Source organism: Rhipicephalus sanguineus, chromosome 7 (genome assembly GCF_013339695.2).
Source record: "Rhipicephalus sanguineus isolate Rsan-2018 chromosome 7, BIME_Rsan_1.4, whole genome shotgun sequence".
Lineage (NCBI taxonomy): Eukaryota > Metazoa > Arthropoda > Arachnida > Ixodida > Ixodidae > Rhipicephalus > Rhipicephalus sanguineus.
Genome location: NC_051182.1, coordinates 61,817,391 through 61,829,781, shown reverse-complemented (window position 1 = coordinate 61,829,781; position 12,391 = coordinate 61,817,391).

Below are 12,391 nucleotides of genomic sequence, written 5' to 3'. Positions count from 1 at the left end.
CGCTCACATTATCGCATCGGTTTCACGCTTTTGCAAAGTCGTGTGACAGTCATGCGATCAAGACAAACGTAGCAAGGTAACAATCTGTGAGAAGGCTTCGTTCAATTTTGTGGAAATAGAATAGCAGACATCTCCAGGACAACATGAAGAGCTGCCATTGAGGATTGTAGACATGAGTGAAATGCAAAATTTGTGATATTTTAATGTAAACGCGTGCTTCAGCGGTCGCTGGGTGCGCCTACAACGGGATAGCGTTCGAGACACTGACGACTGCTAGAGAGATGATGAAAAACGCAATGGCCATGCCACGCGAAGCTGACGTTCGAAGGTTGGCGCTGCCTGCAATAAAACGCAACGCTTACGAATCACTCCGACAAATCTCAAATGAGATTATGGGCATAAATTGTGTTATTCAGGGTTTTTTAACACGAAAATATTTTAAGCCGGGGTCCACCAAGAATTTTATGGCATATTTTCGTCACGGAAATACTGCAGCAAAGTGAGAGCCATCAAATGGCAAAGAAAAAAACTATAAGAAAAAGTTCCGTTGACAGGAGTTGAACCCATGACCTCTCGGTCCGCGACGATGGCTGGCGGGCGTTTAGCCCACATTAAGGAGGCTACATGAACGCGCGTTTTATCTTTCACGCTTTCCTCTCACACTGCTCTTGGATGAATGGGTGGATGCTACGAGCGTCCCCTATATAACGGGGCGGTGACATGTGCGCAGCCAGGCTCGAAAAAAATCCTGCCATGTCCACGATATGAATGATGATGAGTGGGCGAAGCTCCGGAAGCTTCGCGGGCTCTCAGCTCAGAGTCGGCTTGACAACGCGTCCGTACCGCTTCGGCTGCGCGAGCCCTCGCCGCCTCTGGATCCGTGGTTGCTCTTGGTTGTTGATGGCGAGCCCGTGCCGCTTCGGCTTCTCGAGATCTCACCTCCGGGTCTTGACGGCGAGCCCGCGCAGTAGCCTCCTTGTCTTCTTCGTTCATATTATTATTCTGACGATTGTCGAAAGAGAGAGGAAGCGCGGCGAGAGCGAACGTTGTTTACAGTTGTGGCCCTCTAGCTGTCTCCTATCCAATGAGAGCACGCGTCGGAGTTTACGAGAGCCCCTCTAGCGGTCTCCTATGAAACTAGAGCACACGTCGGAATGGAGCGAGCGCCGCAGAGCCAACTAGTGAGCGCTCCGAGTACTAGCGGCTGGCTACGACGCAACGGCAGTAGTGATGCGGAACTATCGATGGTACTATCGATAATATCGATAGCCGAGTCACTATCGAACTATCGATGGTAAACAATAGTATCGATAGTGCTATCGATAGTAAGAAATTTGATGGTACTATCGATGGTATAAAATCAACATCACATACTCATTGCAGAATAAACTTGGTTCCCCGCACGCGTGGTACATAGTGGTGCCGGAGGAGCAGGCTGAAGTTGACGTGCTTCTGTTCTTCACCTGAGTGCTTCGCTGACACATTGTCATAAAGTCAAGCTATTCAGCTGTAGCGGGAAGGAAGGCGTTACATACAGTGGAACTGCGCTGCTTTAAATTTATATTGCCTTGTATGATTTCAAAATAAAAGATTTATATCAAGAACGAAGTTTGTTAATTGTAAGGTGTAACTGGTTGGTTTTGCATGTGTAGTTATTGATTTATTGATGGACGTAGTCCGCTATTTCACTGCGGAAATAATTAATTTCTTTTGACGAGAATTGCTCATAAATTAAGCGAAGCTGATAGGCTATCGCAAATATTTAGGCAATATGACCGACCGGCAACAGCATCATTATTCACACTACTATCGATAGTATTGTCACGTGGGTGTGACGGTGAAGAATGCTGCAACAAGACTGGGAAATACGCAGCTCTTTATTTGGGCGATCTTGTGCCCAGAAAATTAAAACTAAAAATACAAGCGGTACAGGCTGCGCACTGATAGCGGCGAGAACAGTCGTCGGCCGTCGAGTAATCTGATCATCGGTGGAACGCGTCGCCTTTTATAAAGCCATCGAATCTTCCAACGTTATCGCTGGCGTTCACGTAAGCTATCGAATAAACTTGACTTGCCGCGTTCGGCGCTTATTCTTAATAGCATGATCTCAAACAATCGTGGAGCTTCGCTGACATAACGGCTCGCTCTGCATCACACGCTCCTAACAGTCTTTCTGTGTGAAGCCCGAATACAGCAAAACAAATCAATGCACACGCGTGGCAGTGATATCACTAGTAATATTAACCATGGTACTACCGATTGCACTATCGATAGTTTGTCGACATTATCGATAGTTTAAAAAAACACTATCGATACTATCGATAGTCAATTAACCGATAGTTCTGCATCACTACTTGCGTGTTCACAGGATCCTCAACTACCGATCGGCAGCGTTTTCTGACCATTCTAAAAAGTGTTGCAGGTCCCCTTTAAACAATAACATGTTCTTTATCCTGTCCAGAAGTCGCGCACGTCTTCCTTTAAGGTTATTTTCATTTATGCCGAAATTTATTGTGCCTGTATTTACGATATTAGGGACCTAAAATGTTGTTTCGCCTGCCTATTTGTGGCGCCTAAAACGCGCTTTTTAGTGCCTAAAAATCCGGCCTCCAATCTAGCAGCAGAGCATACCTCGCAACAGTCCACATTTGCCCACTGGTAAATCAAAATGTCCTCATTATAGGAATTGGAGAGGTCATTCAGGTGGACATACAGCTGTGTATTTTGGGTGCTTTGATTGTTCTTTTCATAAGTGAGGGATAAAGAGCTCTCGCTATTTCAATGATGTCTGTGCCAAATGAATCCAGCCACGTGGAAAACATTGGTTATATATTTACATAAAGCAAGATAAAAATAAATTGTAAGAGACATCAGCATCTTGCTTCAAGCACTGTGTTCCAATTTAAACGAGAGACCAATTCAGCAAACTTCTCCATGCTACGTTGGCAGTATTGCCTTACTAAAAGGTGTTCGCTTGCCCTAGCTATTTTTTACGAGGTAAAAAGCAATAAATGGGTAAATCGTCACTTACGTCGCACGTTATAGCACCCGCTTTGATATCACTACATTCAAAGCTGGTTATACAGAGGTGAAGTGTCGCGTCAGTAGTCGAGGTCACTCGTGTTGAGACATTGATTACATTAGAACATTTATACGTTTCTAATATTTCCTTAAAATAATAACACATTGGGCTGTCTGTGCTTGCATTAATGTTAAAATCTCCTATCATAACAGTTTCTAAATTAGACTCCAGGGATGTTTCAAACAATTTTTCAGCAAACATTAGGAAATGTTTCAGGGAAACAGATGGCGGCCTATAAATAACAGGAATCAGGATATCTAGGAGCTCTATCGATATACATTCATAATTGTCGTCTATCGTTTTAAGTTCTGCAATTCTTCGATAAGGTATATCTGACCGTACATATATACAAACACCGCCACCCCGTTTTTCTGGCTTGAATACTGAGACACAATCATACCCATCAAATGAAACACATTCATCTGAGGAAAACCACGTCTCTAACACAGATCACGTCTCTAAAACAGATCAAGTCAAAAGGGTGCTCCATGACAGCCAGCAGTTGCTTCACTTCATCAAATTTATTACACAGACTTCTTGCATTAAGATGAAACAGTGAAAGGCAACCATTTGCACTAAACTGCGGTGAAGCACGACAAAAATCATAGGTTGAGAGGAGCATTTTGGACAATTGAAACAATACATTAAATACTTAACATTATTTGGCAGGGTCATTGCAACCGGTCTAGATCGTCCTTACTTCATACTGTGAACGGTTTTGCTCGAGCTGTGCGTCTTACTAGCACTTTCCCGTTTAGTGTCAGACGAACGCGTAGCCCGATTCTGCTGCCCATTCCTTCGCTGTTTTTAGCAGAATGCGGGGTAGACGTATCAGGATTTCGCAAATGAACAGGCTATCACTTTCAGCACTCGCATGTTAGAGAGTTATTTGTCACGCACTTCTTGGCTTACGATCCGCATGATAACACCGGGCGTCTTTCCTGGTCATTTCCTGGACGTCATTTTGAGTCACGGGTGGCACCTTCAATTTCTTCGCTATGTCATTTACCTTAGTCAAGAGGTTCTCGTTATCGCTTTCCGCGATACCATGTATTTCCAGGTTCAGGCGCCGACTGCCAAAAATTCGAGATCGTCTATGTCTAATTTAATCCCTGTCAAAACGTCAACAGTTCTCTCTTTTTCAAGGATGTCGACCCTTTTTGTCAGGTCCTTGGCCAATTTTTCTTGAACACTCAACCGTGTGTTGAACTCATCAAATTTATCTCAGAACACTTGCACAGAAATTTCGAGCGCTCCCAGTTTATCAGGTGAACTCAGAAGTGCATCTATCTTCTGATTCAACGAGAGAGAGAGAGAGAGAAAAACTTTATTTGCAAGTGTGTTTGGACCCCCCGGGTCCCTGGACCACTGCGCGGTCCTACGCCACGTCTACACGGTCATGCCTCTCACCGCGATGACATCGGCAGCCCGAGTCACCGCAGCAAGTTGCAACGCCGGGTCCCCAGACGAGAGCAGGACCTCCCAGTCCTCCCAGCTGGAGATGGCAGGCTGTCCCTGCGGGGGAGGATCAGCAGGGCAGCCGAAAAGAATATGGGAAAGGGTGGCGTGAGGTTCGCCACACAGGGAACATTCAGGGGAAGTGCCACAGTAGTGGGACAAGAGTTGAGGGGAAGGAAGAGTGCGGGTCTGGAGACGTCTCCATAGGATTTGTTGGGAGTGGGTAAGGGAGGGATTTGGGGGAGGGTATGTCCGACGGTTCAAACGGGGTATTTGCGTGAGCTCGGCAAAAGTGTGCGCCCGCTCCTTCGAGAAGCCCGAATCGAGGCTGTCCTGAGCCCGGCGTATTAATCCTCGGGCCAATTTATCGGCAGCCTCGTTTCCGGGGTTCCCTGAATGAGCCGGCACCCACTGGAGTTCCACCATGCGTGGTAAATTTTGCGTGGGGGTGTTCAGCAACTGCCAGGCGGGCGGGTGTATCCTGCCCCTGGCGTAGTTGTACAGAGCAGTTTTTGAGTCAGTGAAGATGTACTGTGCAGGAGGATCGAAAGGTGGGCCAGTTGGTAATTCATTCAGCCTCCTCTGCCTCCTCAGCTGTAGAGCCTGAAGGAAGGCGGTGAATCAGAGGATGAGGCAGAGTAGGGTTGTAGGCAACTGCTACAGCTTCTTGTGCTGTACAAGCAGCGTCTACCCAAATGGCATCCTGAGCTTGTCCATAACTCTGGTGAAGGGCATTTGCGCGAGCTACGCGGCGAGCTATGTGATGCTGAGGATGCACATTGCGGGGCAGGGGTTTAACTATTATAGAGGCATGAATGTGTCGAGGAATGGGTATAAAGGTTGGCTGATTAGCGGGTATGTTTATGCGAATGGAAGCGAGAATATGGCGGCCAGTGGCGCTCACGGAAAGTCTTAAATACTGCGCCTGAAGATGTGCTTCAACTAGCTCAGAAAGGGTATTATGCATGCCCAGTTCAAGGAGTTTGGCTGTGCTTGTGCTGCGAGGAAGGTTCAGGGCTGCCTTAGTTGCGAGGCGGATCATGGCGTTCACGCGTTCAGTTTCTGTGCGGTTCAGCTTGAGATATGGGGTGGCGTATAAAATTCGGCTAAGCGTGAAAGCATGTACAACTTTCATGTTGTCCGCTTCGTCTAAACCCTTGTGCATGGAGGATACGCGGCGTAAAAGCTGCAACACGGATTGCGTGGAAGTCTTGAGTGTTTTTAGGGTGTGGTCATTTCGTCCGGAATCCTGCAAGTAGAGGCCAAGGATGCGCAGGGTGGGGGTGAGGGGAATAGCGGTTCCTTCTAAAGTGATTTCAATGGGCGAGTTAGCGGCTGATTTTGGTCTCATGAGAAGGAGCGCAGATTTAGAGGGGGAGCATTCGAGCCCAATAGATGACGCGTGAGCTGAGATGGTGTCGGCTGCTAATTGAAGAGTTTCCTCTATTTCCCCGTCAGAGCCATGAGTAGTCCATGTGGTAATATCATCGGCGTACAGGGTATGCTTTAGGTGTGGGATGAGATCAAGTTTGTGGGCTAAGGGGATAAGAGCAATATTAAAGAGAAAGGGGGAGAGGACCGCGCCTTGAGGAGTTCCGACCTCGCCGAGCGTATAAGGGGCCGTGCTCAGGTTATCAATGTGCAAGGAGGCAGTGCGCCCAGAGAGAAAGGCACGAACGTAGTTATAAGTTTTGGGGCCTACCTGCAGTGCCTGCAGTTGCCTTAAGATGGCATCGTGTCGAATTCTATCAAATGCCTTAGTGATGTCTACCGCCAGGATAGCTTTAGTGAGGTGAGGTATGGTATCGTCAAGCACGTCGTGCGTAATTTGGAGCAGGGCATCCTGCGCAGAAAGATGCGCACGAAATCCAATCATACTGTGCGGGAAAAGGTTATTGTCTTCCATGTACGTCGTCAGGCGAGCAAGAATTATGTGCTCGAAGACCTTGGCAAGACAGGATGTCAATGAAATGGGGCGAATATTGCCGATGGTAATGGGTTTGTGAGGTTTAGGGATAAATATTATTTTGGCGTGCTTCCAGGAGGCAGGGAGGGTACCAGCTTCCCAACATTCGTTAAACTAGTTCACTAGATCAGATATGGAAGCATCATCAAGATTGCGGATGGCAGCATTGGTAATTTGGTCTTCACCGGGTGCTGTATTGCGTAATTTCAGTAGGGCTGCACGAAATTCTGATTCTGTAATAGGGGCATCAAGCTGGGGTTGGGGTGAACCTGTGTACTCGGGGTGTTTGCTAGGAAGACCAGGTGTAGTATAGATGCATTTTACCTGCGTAAGGAAGGCATCTGTGTCCTGCCGATGGTTATGAGTGAGGCGGCGAAGGCTAAGACGCGTCTGGTTTTTATATTGCGTGGGGTCTAGCATGTGGCGCAACAGGTGCCAAGCGCGGGTTGTAGAGAGATTGCCACGGAGGTCCTCGCAGATCTGAGCCCAGTTAGCTTTGCAAAGGGTGGTGCTGTGCTGTTCTATTTGGGTTTGCAGCTGCGCGAGTTTTAGTTTTAGTTTCCTGTTGTGCTTTTGAGTTTTCCACCTTTGCGTAATGTTATCATGAGCTTCCAGGAGATGGGCGAGCTTACTGTCGATAACGGGGATTTTTGGAGTTGTATCTAGCGTTTGGGTATGCTGGCGGATGTCCTCTTGCAACTGCCTAACCCAGGAGTCAAAGTCGAAGGGGGCCTGTGTTGGCCGCGCTTGCCTGAATTTGCGGAGCTGGTCCCACTTAACGCGCCTAACGGTAAATTTGCTCCGAGGTCGTTGATAATTCACTGCTATGCGAATTAGGTGGTGGTCACTACCCAGTGTGGTTTGCGTTCTTTCCCACTGCAGGTCGGCGATATTTCTTCCAAGCGTGAGGTCTGGACTAGTATCGGCAGTGACACTATTGCCAATACGAGTAGGCAGGCTAAAATCATTAAAAATGGTCAGATGGAGCATGAGCGCTTCATTGTATAGGACTGTGCCCCTGTGGTTGGTGCGCCGATAGCCCCAGTCAACGTGAGCGCAATTAAAGTCGCCGATGATGAGTAGGGGGTTTGATGCGGCCAATCGAACGGCGGACTTGAGGAGAGGAGGGAGTAACTGAATCGACTGTCGTGGAAGAAGATAGCAGTTAAGAATGAACAGGGGGGATCGTGCAGGGTTCGGGGGTAAAATTTCAATGAAGGTGTGAGCGATAGGCGAAGTGATATCATGCTGCACGAAAGGCAAAGAGTTACGGACATATGTTATCACGCGAGGAACATCCGTTGAGTCTGGTGGAATAACACCGTACCCTGGTAGTTGCCTGCAAACATTAGCATCCTGAATAGCAATAATGTCTGGTGGTAACGAAAAATTGGCAATAATTTGCTGCAGGAGGTCGTGCTTTCGCCGAAAGCCCCTGCAGTTCCATTGGATAATTTATAACGAATTAGGGCCCGTCGGAGGAGCCATGTTGTAAGGTAGAGGGGCGAAGGAGGGGTTGAGGAGGTGGGGCTGTGGGAAGAGAGCCTGTTGAGAGTCCAGAAGTAAGATGAGCTAAACGCTCTTCCACCTTAGTCATGATGCTGGAGAGGACATTATCCATAATACGGGTAATAGTAGATTCAATCATAATTTGACATTGTGCGGTGACTTGCGCCGTGATGCGCTCTGTGAACCTGGCTTCTAAGTTTTGGCGAGATCCTGAAATTTCGCTTCTAAATCTATGGGTTGGGCTGGGCTCTCATCAGGCCTCCTTTTTTTCTGAGGAGGCTGGTCGGATAGGGTTGGTAAAGATGGGGGTGGTGAAATTTGAGGGAGAGTTGGGCTGGAGGTAGAGAGGGCTGCCCTGAGCTGTTTTACCTCTTCCCGCAGAGCCTTCACTTCCGAGTCTTGGGATGTCGCGCCGTTCGGCCTGGTGGCCCCGGAGGACCATGCAGACGTAGATGGGTAGGTCTTGTCGAGCGGGGGAAAGTCCTCCTTGGTAAAGAACTTTGTCTTCTGAAGCGGTGGGCTGTGTCGTTTGGCGGTGGGATTTCTCGCCTTGCACGATCCGGTGCCCGTGAGGTGCTGGCCCCCACAGAGAATGCAGCTTGGGATACAGGAGGGAACATCTTGCCGTTCATGCTTGTCTCCGCACCGTGAGCAGAGGCCACTTTTGGGATGGGGGCACACGTCGTATCTGTGGCCCGGTCGGCGACAGTTCGTGCACGCATCTAGGCTTCCCTTGTACTGGGTGCACCTGTGCACTACACTCATGTAGCGTATGGTGTGAGGTACTGGTCCGTGCGCAAACGTGATCAATATTGAGAGGGTCCTACCCATTCTGCGGGCTGCGATGATATCAGCATCTGGGTTGCGGGTCTGTAGGTCCTGTAGCATCTGCTCCGAAGTTTCCTCCCAGTAGGCTTGCGAGATGACGCCGCGCACAGCAGAGGGCGGCGGTGTGATGTAGGCGGCGACTGGGTAGGTGGTCGTTTGGAGAACCAATTGCTTGAGCTGGACGAGATGTAGGGCGGTTGTCTCGTGAGCGGTAGCGACCGTGAAGGTGTTATTCGTAGGATGTATTCGAAGGTGAAGCTCTCCAAGATCCCTGCCAGCAGCGGTGACTTGCAGAGCGTGCATGAGTGGCTGCGCCATGGCTCCGTTCAAGGCGAGTCCTCCTCTTGGTCGGAAAACGACTCTTATGGTGCCAGGAGGGAGTAAAGGAAGTTGTTTACCTCGCAGCGCGACAGCATGTGCCACGCGCAAATGTTGTTGTTGAGCTCGGTAGGATGGCTTGAAAGACGCAGGGGCAGCGTCGGCCGGAGCGCCGACTGCAGACGCGGTAGGCTTAGCGGAAACCGGGACAGATTGGGAGGGTACAACCTGCGTTTCTGGGCTTGGCTCTCCACCTTTGTACGCACGGATTATCGGAGTCCATTCGCTGGGTTTGTACGTTGCTGGGTAGCTGTCTTCGCCTTCCGTTTGCACATCCATGGCTGTTGGGTTTGAGTGCTGCCGGTGATAGGGCCAGCCTCTAGCGAGGCGAGACCCCGCACGCCGGGGCGGTTGCCGGGAAGCAGATTTTCCAACGTCGCTGCGCTCCTGAAGATGTTGTTACTGAAGAATATCCGCAACGGGTTCAAGACGCTCACTTTTAGTAAGCGTTTGACCTGTCTGGTGAGGAACAGGAGCGTTGTGTTCACACGAAAAGAAGGTATTGCCCGGAGCAGATGTGGGGCACGTCTTGCTTCTCGAACGCGTCGTGCGTCTCTCCCCGATTCAACGAGACTAAGTGCTCTGCGACTGTTTTGTCAGCCCTATGCCCGTCTGAGCCAGCTTGACGTTTTTCATTACCACCCTTGCACGTACTGCATTGCCATTTCCATGCCTTTTTTACTTAGACTTTACAGTGAACATTTCTGTTGAAACACTAGAGCACTCATTAAAGTGAAACAGAAATTTGCAATCATTGCAACCCACGCATTTTCACTCCACTAAAGGCGAATAGGAAGCAGCCATTTTCAGCCTAGGAGTTCATTGCATCCTTTAGGTCTAAATATTTAGAATTTTGTTTGCTATAACATACGCAAGACCGACAGATGCATCGCTACGTCACACTGGAGGGTACTGTCAATGGAGTCGTCTCTCAACGACAACCTACGGTGACCTATACTGAGAAGGCATTGCATCAAGCACAGGTATTGTCTAATATTCAACGAATAAATTATGTGACAAAAATTTGTTCAAGAAAGGAAGGCTTCGATAACAACTTTGCCACGGAGTACACCTTGTATATTTTTAATTCGATAGCTGCCATTCTCTAAAAATGAATACTAATTGGTTCATTGTTAACAATTAAACTTCATCTTGAAGCCGTAGATTACTTGTAGTTTGCTAAGGCGGAAGAGAACACGTTTTGTCAAGATAATTGCTTATTAAGCGTAATTTCATGCTCATTATTCGCATCAGGAGATAATAATTCTATTCCAAACTGTTCTTGTAAGAGCGTAGCACTTAAAAGGGCCCTCCAACACCTTTTTTGAAGCGCCTACATCACTGCTGACCGCATCAACGCGTAGTGGCGCTCGCCAGAACTATTGCGGGCGGAAATGACGAAGATGAGCGCTGCCCTATGATTGGATAAATATAACGTTAGAAGTAATAACGGCGTTGCATCACAAAAGGGGTAATATTGGGTTTAGTTTTTGTTTATCATGCTTTTTTCACTGAACACCAACTAGACGAACGTTCTTAGACTTCTTCAGCTTTAAAACTGCAGTGCCCAGCAAAGAATGCACCGAACGCCACGGCGCTGGAAGAAACGCGCTGAGGAGGCTCAAGGCGCCGTTGTTTGAAGAAACTGAAGGCAAAAAATGTAAGAGCGTTGATGTAGACGCCGTCGCAACAAGAAAGATGACCAAAAACTACAAAACATGATAGAGGCATTCGCGATCTGCCTCGTTTCGCATGTGCAGTTCACTCTTAATGCACCACATTGTTTGTTACTATCGCAACGGCGTCATCATTATGTTGGAAAGAACGGACAACATTGTATGCAAGCTTCCCGTACGTAGGATCTTTCAGTACATTTCAATGAGGCGCTATCAGACGTCACAGGGCAAGTGAAACGTGGTCAGGTGACCCCGCGAAAATCAAGTTGAGGGTAGGCCTCCATTTTATTGTATTTTGAGTGTTCTAGGCTGAACAACTTCGGACTCTATGTCCCTATCGCTGCCGTTCTTGCTGCACTAATCTCTTAGCCTTGGGTCTACGCAACCCGAAAGTAAAATAAAATGTAACACAATGAGCTGTGCAAAAGTGTTAGAGGGTCCCTTTAAAGGGCCCCTCACCAGGTTTGGCAATTTTTAGCTGACGAGCGCAATGCATGCACTGGGCGTTCACGATCACGTCTGCCAAAATTTGCAACGCTACGCGCCTCGCAAAAGGGTCAAATTTCAAGGTGAACGCTGCTTGCCCTTGCTCTCGCGGGCGCGCGCTTTAGAGAATGAGGGGATGACGTACATGAGAAAATGGCCCTACGTGGATGGTACTGCTGTGCCGTAGCTCCTCTACGTAGGGTGTGTTCCAATACTCACCGTAGACGGCTAAATAGACAGCTAAGTGGACAGCGGCCATCTTAAGTCCCATTCCAATTCTCACGTAGCCGGCAAAATAGACAGCTTCGAGAAAGACAAAAACGATGCAGGCTACTTTGCTGTCCAAACAAGATGGCGGCTCAGCGCAATGCTCGCGTAGCTCGGATCTCGCCGGTATGGTCGTCTGTACAGCTGTAGGCGCTTTTCCAGGCGCTCAATGTAAGCTACGTTAATTTTTTCATAGGTTTGAACACGAAAGAGGCTAAAGAAAGAACATTTACGTTTGTTTTTCTTAGCTTTCTCTTCTCGACGCTAGGTGGCATCACGTCGCGTAGACGTCTTCTAGACGCGTTCCATTTGTCGGACAACATGACCTCGATGCTGTCTTCTAAGCTGTCAGCGTAGACTGTCTACGATGCTGTCCAGAATTGGAACACAGCCGTAGACGACTGTGCTCTGACGTCGCCAACAGCAGCACGTGACACTGCGATAATTATTTGTCACGACGTGTAGTTTGTGTGATTTGTTGTTTGAAAGGATGAATAAAACTTGAGAGCAATAATAAAACACACAAACGGAATGTCTGCGTTTTCTTTTTTCTTTTTTTCTGCGAATCGCAGCGAGTTTCGAAACTAATCTACCTCCGTTTCGCACGCGTTCGTGGTCTCGCGCTTTGCGCATCGTGCAGACCATATGGTGCAGACGCCACCCTTTACAACGAAACTAATTGTCTACCGCGTTCCAGCGCTCATTAGGCTCATTTATCCTCTCGCGTCTAACTAGATGTTC